This window comes from Petromyzon marinus, unplaced genomic scaffold (assembly GCF_048934315.1).
Source record: "Petromyzon marinus isolate PM22_M1 ecotype Great Lakes invasive population unplaced genomic scaffold, UKy_Petmar_22M1.pri1.0 PM_G_Scaffold_48, whole genome shotgun sequence".
Taxonomy (NCBI): domain Eukaryota; kingdom Metazoa; phylum Chordata; class Hyperoartia; order Petromyzontiformes; family Petromyzontidae; genus Petromyzon; species Petromyzon marinus.
In genome coordinates this window covers 950154-961738 of record NW_027423000.1, presented here as the reverse complement: position 1 = coordinate 961738, position 11585 = coordinate 950154, and the positions used below count along the sequence as shown (strand labels likewise).

Below are 11585 nucleotides of genomic sequence, written 5' to 3'. Positions count from 1 at the left end.
ATTGACACGTGTGCAAACTTCATAATGCATTTGCTTGAGCAACACCGATTACATTATTGACGAAATCTTAAAAGTGCTCATGCTAAACCGGCTTCCAAACGTCTCAAGCTCACACCCTACCCCCCGCTATGCATGTGGAATAATGTAAAAAATGTGTCCCGTTATGATGAAAAATAAAACAAAGTCTTACCAAACACTGTCCATTATTACACGGCGGGAAGGGAAATCGTTCAAGTAACAAACCGTGATTGTTTAAACGCCTCAATATGTCACGATATAGTCTAAATACAGCAAGTCTCAAGTCTTTCACGGTAACTACGGACGGAGCGGGCAGCACGCAGCCACGTGGGAGTCGTCACGTGACGCAGCCGCCGACTCCCAGGACTCTCCACGCCCCCGGAAGTGCTGCTGAGCGCCGGAAGCCGGAGGTGACTCGTCATCCGTGAGCCAGAGACTCCTGATTGGATGAGGTGTGGGCGTGGCCGCACCCGAGGGGGAGGCGACGGCCAGGGGATAAAGGGGGGGGAGGGAAAGACCCACACAGACCCATAGAGACCCACAGAGACCCATACTCACAGAGACCCATACTCATAGAGACCCACACAGACCCATAGAGACTCATAGAGACCCACAGAGACCCACAGAGACCCACACAGACTCACAGACTCATAGAGACCCATACTCACAGAGACCCACAGAGACTCATAGAGACCCATACTCATAGAGACCCATACTCATAGAGACCCACACAGACTCACAGAGACCCACACAGACCAACAGAGACACCCACAGAGACTCATAGAGACCCACAGAGACACCCACAGAGACTCATAGAGACCCACAGAGACACCCAAAGAGACTCATAGAGACGCACAGACACCCAAAGAGACTCATAGAGACCCACATAGACTCACAGAGACCCACAGACACCCACACTCACATAGACCCACAGACCCATACTCATAGAGACCCACACAGACCCACAGAGACACCCACAGAGACCCATACTCATAGAGACCCACACAGACACCCACAGAGACCCATACTCATAGAGACCCACATAGACCCACAGAGACCCATAGAGACCCACACACACTCACAGAGACCCATACTCATAGAGACCCACACAGACTCACAGAGACCCACATAGACTCACAGAGACCCACACTCATAGAGACCCACACAGGCCCACAGAGACCCATACTCATAGAGACCCACACAGACCCACAGAGACCCATACCCACAGAGACCCACAGAGACCCATACTCATAGAGACCCACAGAGACCCATAGAGACCCACACAGATACCCACAGAGACCCACACTAACAGAGACCCTAAGTAAAACTAAACTAAGTGTATTGCCACCAGGGTGTAAGGGGGCCCCCCACTGAGCTGCTGTGCCAATCTTGGTCCACGCGAGCGGCCTGCCCTGCACCAAGTGAAAGCAGCTCCGTCAGGTCGCTCGTCACGTGGCAACGGCGTTAGAGCGGCCAGGAGAATATTCCTCGCACTCTTAAGACGCACCGCTCGGATCGCTAGGGATGGGTTAGCGCGTCTCCCACGTGCGTGTGAATATACACAGAGGGTGGACGTGGATGTAAGATAATTTTGTCGTGACGGTGGTCGCAGCTGCTGCGAGCTGCTAAGAGACACTTGCCCCTACAGTCTGTTAGATGCCACACGGGGGGCCTTCACTGGAGGGGTTTGCTTTGCCGCACCAACGCTCCCCACACACACAGTGCACACACGGTGAACTCGTAAAGTGATGACAGGAAACGATGAGGTAAAATGTGCAAAAGTTTAATATATTAAACGGCAATAAACGCATTCAAGAGTGCGAGTGAGGTAAAAAAATAGAATTTCTACATTGAGGTAAACATTTTTTATATTCTGAGGTAAAAGCAAATCTTTTTTACATTGAGGTAAAAAAAATAACATTCTGGGGTTAATTTTTTTATAAACATTCTGAGGTAGACAAAAAAATATTTTGAACATTACGAGGAACATTTTTTTTACATTCTGAGGTAAAAACATGAACATTAAATTGTCCTTAAGGAGACATAAATTAACAAACGCTCTGTGTATCTATCTGTCTCTCTCTCTCTCTGTGTATCTGTGTCTGTGTGTCTGTGTGTCTGTGTGTATCTGTGTCTGTGTATCTGTCTCTCTGTGTGTCTCTGTGTGTGTATCTTATCTCAGTCAGTCGACCCGTGGCACCTGGGTCTGCCCTGTGACCTCCTGCCAGCGGTCGTTCGACACTTCACGTGGCCTCAAGGGGCACATGTCCTGGCACAAGCGTCGTGGTGACGCGATTCGCCACTTAGTGGCGAATGGCAGTTGTTGTTATTGTTGTGCATGTCTGTGTGTGTGTGTCTGTGTGTGTATGTCTGTGTATTTTGTACCATCGGACACTCCACCCCCACAACTCCCAATCGGTGATGGGGCAGTTGTGGAGAGAGTGGAGAGTTTCCCATACCTGGAAAGTGTGCTTATGATTGGCTCCAGTTTAACAGCAGAGGTCTCACTCCGAATCAGTCGAGCGGCAATATCTTTTCATCGGTTGCGTCACGCTGTGTGGAAGCTACCTGGTCTGTTGCTCCGCACTAAGCTTCAGGTCCTCTCGGCCACGGTCATTCCCTCCCTTCTCTACGCTTGCGAAACGTGGACCCCCCTAATGGAACATCTTCGCCGGTTAGAAACATTTAGGCTGGCCTGCCTACGATCCATCCTGGGTTTAACCAGACTGGATTGTGTGAGGAGCTCACAAATCCTTGAAAGATCTGGGCAAGGTCCCATCGGTGAGCTCCTCCAGCGGGCAAGGCTGCGATGGCTGGGTCATGTAGCCCGCATGCCCTGCCACCGCATGCCGAAACAGCTTTTGTTCGGCCGGATTGAGGGGGCTAAGCGGGTGCGGCACGGGTTAGAGAAGAGATGGAGTGATGTGGTACAGGAGGACGTGGAGCTGAGTGGACTTGCCGATGACTGGTACCAGCGGTGTCAAGATCGGCCTCTGTGGAGGAGGCTCGTGAAGGATGCTACTGGGCAGTTGGAGGTAGTCGCACTCCAACAACAATGGAGGGCGGAGGAGCGATGCTCAGAACGAGCGGAGCGCCGGGTGGCTAAAGCACAGCAGGTTGGCACAGTAGGGGGCACAGGTGGTGCATCAGCCAGTCATCTCAGTCAGTCGACCCGTGGCACCTGGGTCTGCCCTGTTGTTGTATACGGCCCTTTTTCCACAATTAATATCCATAAGAATATTTACGGATGCATACACCTAGATTTATTTTTCCTTTCTTTCGTGACAAACAATATATATATATTTTTTTTTTAATGAATCAAACCAGTAAGCCAGAAACACGAAAAACCAGATGTCGGTCATAAACAGACCATTAAAGAATAAAGAAATAATAAAACTCTCAAGGCGAGGATGTAACAGCTATCGGCGAAAATCTCCAGATGAACAAGAGTTTGATGGGCCCCTTAGGAAAGGTCCCTCCGAGGTCAGAACACCAAGAGAGCAGACACCAGACGCCAACAGGGTAAATCGTATACATATTATTTTCCTTATTTTCCAGTAAAACAACAACAACAAAAATTAAAAGGCAACAACAAGAATAAGATAAAAGTAGCGAGCCTAACGCTCACTCCAATTAAGAACAGGCCACCAGACACATCAGTGAATTATTATCCAATAATTAATTCGCTATCAAATGATTTTCACCTTTAATACTTTTACTGTTAAAGCAAAGCTTGGAGACAAAATACCGAGTCACATCAAAGGTTATCGAGAAGGAATGAGGCGAACGGGCAAACTTACGAAAGAGTTTAAACAATATCCCAAGCAACCCCGACCATCTTTGTCTCTCTCACAGCGCGGAGAAGCAGGAATTACACCTTATCACAAGAGGCCATCTGGAAAAGCCAGCCGGGTTTGATGAGGAGACACACCCCACCCCACACACGGCAACCAGACAAACAAGTTTTAAAGAAATTGCAAAATAACATTAATAATAATGTGTTAACCTTAAACGATATTCCATTATAGAACCTTACAGAACCAAGGGATATGGATTCCAACAATCTGGAAACGGACCTCTTAAACTCAGGATGAAAATTATTTTTCTTTTTAATAATTCCATCATAACAATTCGAACCTCGGTAAACCGAGAGGTGTCGGGAGGACGTAGTTACAAACACGAGTCGTGGCGAACATGGAGTCGAAATGATATTTGCAAAGTATAGAGAGATGGGAAGATCCCGGCCACCTTTGTCTTTCCCTGCAGCACGTGATAAAATGCATACGCTCGGAAGAGCATCTTCACTTGGAAATAAATCAAATACTATGAATCACAAGCAGGATCATAACTGTGTATGATAAGATACCAACTGTGATGTGAAATGTTAAACTTAAAAAAAATCTTAACCATTTCTTTGTGCGTCGGAACGCAAACGGAAAAGGGGGGGGGGGGGGGGAACCCGCCCCTCTCTCTGGGTGGAGGGATCCGACAACCAGACGCCACCAAGATGAATCGAGGTGTCTGTTGTCTTGATGTTTATGGCTTGAGGAAAGACCCGAACAGGACCGTGTCATAAATGACACACACACAAACATACACACTGACACACGAACCCCCCCCACCACCGACACACGAACCCCCCCACCGACATACGATCAGATCAAAGATAGCTCCACCTCGTGAGGGGGAGCCGAGAAGGGGAGAGATTTTTGGCATAAAAAGGAGCCGTTTCAGCATTGAAACCAGCTCGTCAGCCCTCGGGGCCAACTCATCAGCCCTCGGGGGCAGCTCAACAGAAGAAGACTCATCTCAACTCAGCTCAACAGAAGAAGACTCATCTCAACTCAACTCAGCAGAAGAAAAACTTGACCTGTCGCTCGCGAGCGCAGCGTCAGCTACTACAGCAGCGGAAAGAGCGCGCGCCGGTGTAGCTCATCCAGCAGTGGAGGAAACTGCTGTCAGCGAATCAGCACGGGCGCGTTCGCGCATCTTCAAGGAGAAAGAGCGCGGCCAGCAACGCCAAGCAAGAGCGTGCAGCAGCTCAGCCAGCAGTGGAGAGAAACTGCTATCAGCGAACCAGCACGGGCGCGTTCGCGCGTCTTCAAGGAGAGGAAGCGCGCGCCACCAGCGTGCCATCAGCACCAGCGCGCCGCTGCGGGCGTGCTTCTAACGCCGTCTACCAGGCGGTCATCTCAGCTACAACAACGCATCTACTCGTTCACCAACGTCCGTCGAGTCCGAACCAACTACTGAAAGAAGAATCAACTGATACGTATGATACACTGCCCCCCCACTACACACAAACCAGACGTCTGCTTGACGCAAAGAATCGATTCTGAACATTGGCCTACTCTTACACCACTCACACCATTCAACACACACACACGGGTCATTAACAAAGCCTAAAAACCTCAAGCCATTGAACCATCCGTGATTGTGGAAACATCGCAACGACCGAGTGAATAATCCATCGTTTTTAAGAGTGTTCATAATTTTTCTCTGTAATATTGTGCTGGGGCTGTACTTCTAACCGCATAAATTACCAACTGACCCATTAACAAGGATTAATTCTTGGCTCCTCACCACGGAGCGCCGCTCGCGGGGATAGAGAGCTTGTTCAACCGGTTCCCTGTCAGGGGTCTGGCCACAATCAATTAAAAGATTGGCCCGAGATAAGGATCTCAAAAGGAAACATCGCCACCCATTGAGTCGCGTTGAGAAGTTGATTAGGAATACTTGAGTCGTTCGTTAATATTTGTCTTTCTGCATAATCTTGCCGGTATCCACGAATGAAATAACGAATTCAGACGCATATTTGTGCCTCCAAGAATAATACTGGTTGGAGTGCCCTGTCAACGAGTAGCATTGCATAATAATCAGTCATCCTATTGTTAACAACGTGACAATAATTGCATTAAGGGCCGCGCATGATCAGTGACCGAATGCTGTTTTGTGTGACAATTCAAGTAACGAAGCATTGCGGCCATCGAGTGGTGTTGATAAGGCAATTAGAAGTATTCCAGTCGAACGCTTTAAATTCATAATCGTTATGAATCAATGAACGAATATCAACGTGGTACTGTGCTGACGATTTCAAGCATAATAACTTCGCATATCAGAATGTATTAAGGATTGGATACGAATCAAAGACCAAGTGCCGTGTTGTGTAACCATTCAAGCATACGAGTTTGCATATTATAAAGTTAAGGTTTGATAGAATAGTTCGCATGTTTTTAATCTCTCTCTCAACAACCGATCGATTGCGTTACGCGTCGGGAATTAACCACAGGTGCCGCTATCGAGGTGAAACAACGCAATCGTGATGGTATCGTGTTAACGCTGTGTTGAATTCCAAAATCCCGAGATTGAGTTTTTCATATCCAAAAATTAAAGTTAGCTAGAAATAAAATTGATTAAAGCAGAAGGTTTGTGTGTGATTCTTCCTGAAATTCTGCATAATATTGTTCTGCGTATGAGATCTGAATCCTGGGGACCTATCATAAGCACACTATCACCACACATAATCCATAACACACATAATTCGTAATGTTCAATCGAGAGTAATCGTATCCTTATCGATAATACGGAATTAAAGAGCAGAGTCGAATCGACTCTCTCTCATTCACGCTCACAACGCCTGCGTCACTGCATACGATTAATTGCGTCATTCCAATTCATAACACAATCCTCGTCACCGAGGCTCGACCTTATAATCCATAACGACCTGCATCATCATAACCACGCCCACTCGCATAAATTAATACGATTATCTCTCGAATCAGCATAATTTATGCACATAATTACACCAATTAACATAATTTCGGATAAATTATGCAAATTGCAAATTTCATTTAATTTTCATTATTTTCATCAATTTTCATAACACCTATATATACAACACTGTGACCTGCCAGCGGACGTTCTGCACTTCACGTTGCCTCAGGGTACACATAGCCTGGCACAAGCGTCGTGGTGACGTCACCGCCACTTAGTGGCGAATGGCGGTTGTTGTTGTGTCTGTGTGTGTGTCTGTGTGTGTCTGTGTGTGTGTCGTGTCAGGACAGGAACGTGTGCACCACAGAGTGGATCTCCGTGCGGCAGAGTGGGCAGGCCATGCCACGCCGCTGCAGCTCCAAGGCGCAGCGGCGGCACGTGGCAAGGTGACCGCTGTCGCCGTGAACTAACGTGCAGCTACGCGGCTCACTCCGGCACACCACGCACTCACCCACGACAACACCACCAGCACCACCCACACCACCAGCACCACCCACACCACCAGCACCACCCACACCACCAACCACACCAACAACACCAACACTACCACCCACACCAACACCACCACCCACACCACCACCATCACCCACACCAACACCACCACCCACACCACCGCCACCACCACTGCCACCACCACCCACACCAACACCACCACCCACACCAACACCACCAACCACACCAACACCACCACCACCCACACCACCACCATCACAACCACCACCCACACCACCGCCACCACCACCCACACCACTACCACCACCACAACCACCCACACCACCACCCACACCACCACCACCACCACCACCCACACCAACAGAACCACCACCGGTTGGAGCGCAAGATGGAGAGGAAGTGGTGGAGGTGGTGGTGACGTTGACACCGGCTGAAGGGAAAGAAAAAGAAGAGAGTGAGTGAGTGAATGTGTGAGTGTGTGAGTGAGTGTGTGACTGTATATGGGTAGCGGTAGTGTAGTAGTAGTTAGTGCTACGTCGCGCTATGAACCCGGGGAGGGAGTGAGAAGGAGGGAGGGAGTGAGGAGGAGGGAGGGGAACTTCACCTCGCCTGCTGTCGGCCGTCACTATGGAGAATGACTTCACAAACAGCGCTGCCACCGAGTGTCTGGAAGAGAGAGACAGGGAGATCCAGGCTGGGTTTGGATGCAGGCTCTATCTCCCGCCCCTCTCTCTCTCTCTCCACCCCTCTCTCTCTTGTGCTTGTTTATTTTTATTTCACTTTTTTATTATAATTTTTCTATCTACGTGACTTTAGTGAAAGAACCAAAGAATATTCACCCACTCAATCACTCGCCCACTCACTAAACAGCTCACCCATCCACTCAATAATTCACTCCCCCACTAGCCTTCCCACTCACTCACTCACTAAATAACTCATCCGCTCACCCACACTCACTCACCCACCCACTCTCTCTCCACCCTCTTTGTATCTCCCTCACCTGGGATCTCTGAGTGAGAATCCCTCCACACCAAACACCTCCCCCAGGGGGTCCCCGCCACACCTCACCAGGTACGGCCTCTCTACATCGTAAAGTTGTCTCCGCTTGATGTATTGTCCCACGTAGTGGTGCGCCTACATGGGACGCACACACACACACATGCACACACACACGCATGCATGCACACACACGAGTGGGTGACTGAGTGGGTGAGTAGGTGGGTGGGTGAGTGAGTGGGTGAGTGAGTGGATGAGTTAGTGAGTGGGTGGTTGAGTGATTGAGTGGGTGAGTGGGTGGGTAGGTGAGTGAGTGGGTGGTTGAGTGATTGAGTGGGTGAGTGGGTGGGTAGGTGAGTGAGTAGGTCAGTGAGTGGGTGTGTGGATCAGTGAGAGAATCAGTGAGTGGGTGGGTGGATCAGTGATTTAGTGGCATGGGCGGAAGAGATGGACTAGTCAGTGAGTGGATGGGTTAGAGGGTGAGTGGATGGGTTAGAGGGTGAGTAGAGTGAGTGGTTGGGTGAGTGAGTGGATGAGTGAGTGGTTGGATGAGTGAGTGTTAGTGTGTGGGTAAATGGAGTGGGTGAGTGGTTGGGTGAGTGGGTGGCTGAGTGAGTAGGTCAGTGAATGAGTGGGTGGACGAGTGGTTGGGTGAGTGGGTGGGTGAGTGTAACGTCTGTACTATGTTGAACTTCTTTCGCACCGCACGTAGCCATGTGTGATAATCCTGCAAATCCAAATTATACAGCAGGTGTCAGGGTCGCGATGAAATCCACGACCTCCTGTACACCAGGCGAGGTAGTCAACATCTCCTAGCCACCCTGATAATGATGATGGTGGGACCCACGACCTCCTGTACACCAGGCGAGGTAGTCAACATCTCCTAGCCACGCAGATGATGATGGTGTTGGTGGTCGTGATGGGACCCACCTGCTCCCACGTGAATGTGTCGCCCTCGACACCGACCGACTGCAGCAGACGAAGCATCGCAGGCACCGGCTTCAGCTGCATCCCAGCGGACAGAGGCATCACGGAGCCACATGTCATCACTCACACAGACACAAAGGTCCCCCGTGTAGCCACGGCAGGCTATAGGGGCAAGTGCTGTTAGCGAAGAGAAGCACCTATCAAGGCTGCCGGCACTGTGGCACATGAGGGGGTGGGTGGCCAGCACCACGCCGAACCGCCTTTGTCTCCCCAGTGGCTTTGTTTACTACGACACACCGCTACACCAGCTACTCTTTTGAGTCAACCTAGGGGAGGCCCAGGACCGATTGTAGTGTATAGTAGTGTATATTACATTGTAGTGTATAGTAGTGCATAGTGTATAGTAGCGTATAGTACTGTAGTTTATAGTAGTGTAGGGTATAGTGAGTGTATAGTAGTGTAGTGTATAGTAATGTAGTGCATAGTAGTGTAGTGTATAGTAATTGTAGTGTATATTTGTGTATAGTGTACAGTGTATAGTTGTGTAGTGTATAGTAATGTAGTGTATAGTTGTGTATAGTGTATAGTTGTGTAGTGTATAGTAATGTAGTGTATAGTTGTGTATAGTATAGTGTACAGTGTATAGCGTACAGTGTATAGTATAGTGTACAGTGTATAGTATAGTGTACAGTGTAGTGTGCAGTGTATAGTGTACAGTGTATAGTATAGCGTAGTGTATAGTATAGCGTACAGTGTATAGTAGTGTACAGTGTATAGTAGTACACAGAGCACCGGTGAGCCCCCCCTAAAAGCGACTCACCAGAATGTTCCTGTGAGCTCCAGCAGCGGCCAGAGACAACCTGGAGTCACCGGCACTCATCACGGCAGCGGCCAGAGACAACCTGGAGTCACCGGCACTCATCACGGCAGTGGCCAGAGACAACCTGGAGTCACCGGCACTCATCACGGCAGCTGTGGAGACAGCAGGAAGACAGCGACACTCATCACGGCAGCTGTGAGACAGCAGGAAGACAGCGACACTCGTCACGGCAGCTGTGGAGACAGCAGGAAGACAGCGACACTCGTCACGGCAGCTGTAGAGACAGCAGGAAGACAGCGACAATCATCACGGCAGCTGTGGAGATAGCAGGAAGACAGCCACACTCGTCACGGCAGCTGTAGAGACAGCAGGAAGACAGCGACACTCGTCTCCGCAGCTGTGGAGACAGCAGGAAGTCACCGGCACTCATCACGGCAGCTGTGGAGACAGCAGGAAGACAGCAACACTCGTCACGGCAGCTGTGGAGACAGCAGGAAGACAGCGACACTCGTCACGGTAGCTGTGGAGACAGCAGGAAGACAGCAACACTCGTCACAGCAGCTGTGGAGACAGCAGGAAGGCAGCGACACTCGTCACGGCAGCTGTAGAGACAGCAGGAAGACAGCGACACTCGTCACGGCAGCTGTGAGACAGCAGGAAGACAGTGACACTCGTCACGGTAGCTGTGGAGACAGCAGGAAGACAGCGACACTCGTCACCGCAGCTGTGAGACAGCAGGAAGACAGCGACACTCGTCACGGCAGCTGTGAGACAGCAGAAAGACAGCGACACTCGTCACGGCAGCTGTGAGACAGCAAGAAGACAGCAACACTCGTCACGGCAGCTGTGGAGACAGCAGGAAGACAGCGACACTCGTCACTGTGTGTGTACACTATGTGTGTACATTGTGTGTGTAAACTGTGTGTACACTGTGTGTGTCTACACTGTGTATGTGTACACTGTGTGTGTGTACATTGTGTGTGTGTGTACACTGTGTATACACTGTGTGTGTGTAGTGTGTGAACACTGTGTATGTACAGTGTGTGTACACTGTGTGTGTGTACACTGTGTGTACACTGTATGTGTACATTGTGTGTGTACACTGTGTGTGTACACTGTATGTGTAAACTGTGTGTGTGTACATTGTGTGTGTGTACACTGTGTATACCCTGTGTGTACACTGTTTGTGTACACTGTGTACCCACTGTGTGTGTGTACACTGTGTGTGTGTACACTGTGTATACACTGTGTGTACACTGTGTGGGTACACTGTGTATACGCACTGTGTGTGTACACTGTGTGTGTACACTGTGTATACGCACTGTGTGTGTACACTGTGTGTGTGTGTACAGTGTATACGCACTGTGTGTGTACACTGTGTGTGTACACTGTGTATATACTGTGTGTGTACACTGTGTGTGTGTACACTGTGTGTGTGTACACTGTGTATACACTGTGTGTACACTGTGTATACAGTGTGTGTACACTCTGTGTACACTTATGTGTGTACACTGTGTGTGTACACTGTCTCTGTACACTGTGTGTACATATTGTGTGTGTGTACAATGTGTGTACATTGTGTGTGTACATTGTGTGT

General features: G+C 49.4%; 1 long non-coding RNA gene across 1 annotated transcript; it reads right to left on the bottom strand.

The window, feature by feature from the left end:
• Positions 1-7678: 7678 nt before the first annotated feature.
• LOC142917384 (uncharacterized) lies at positions 7679-10098 on the bottom strand. Its single transcript, XR_012936975.1, has 4 exons — positions 9989-10098; positions 9172-9246; positions 8246-8379; positions 7679-7911 (listed from the first exon to the last, which is right to left on the bottom strand). It is a non-coding gene; the product is annotated as an uncharacterized LOC142917384 (long non-coding RNA).
• Positions 10099-11585: the final 1487 nt, after the last annotated feature.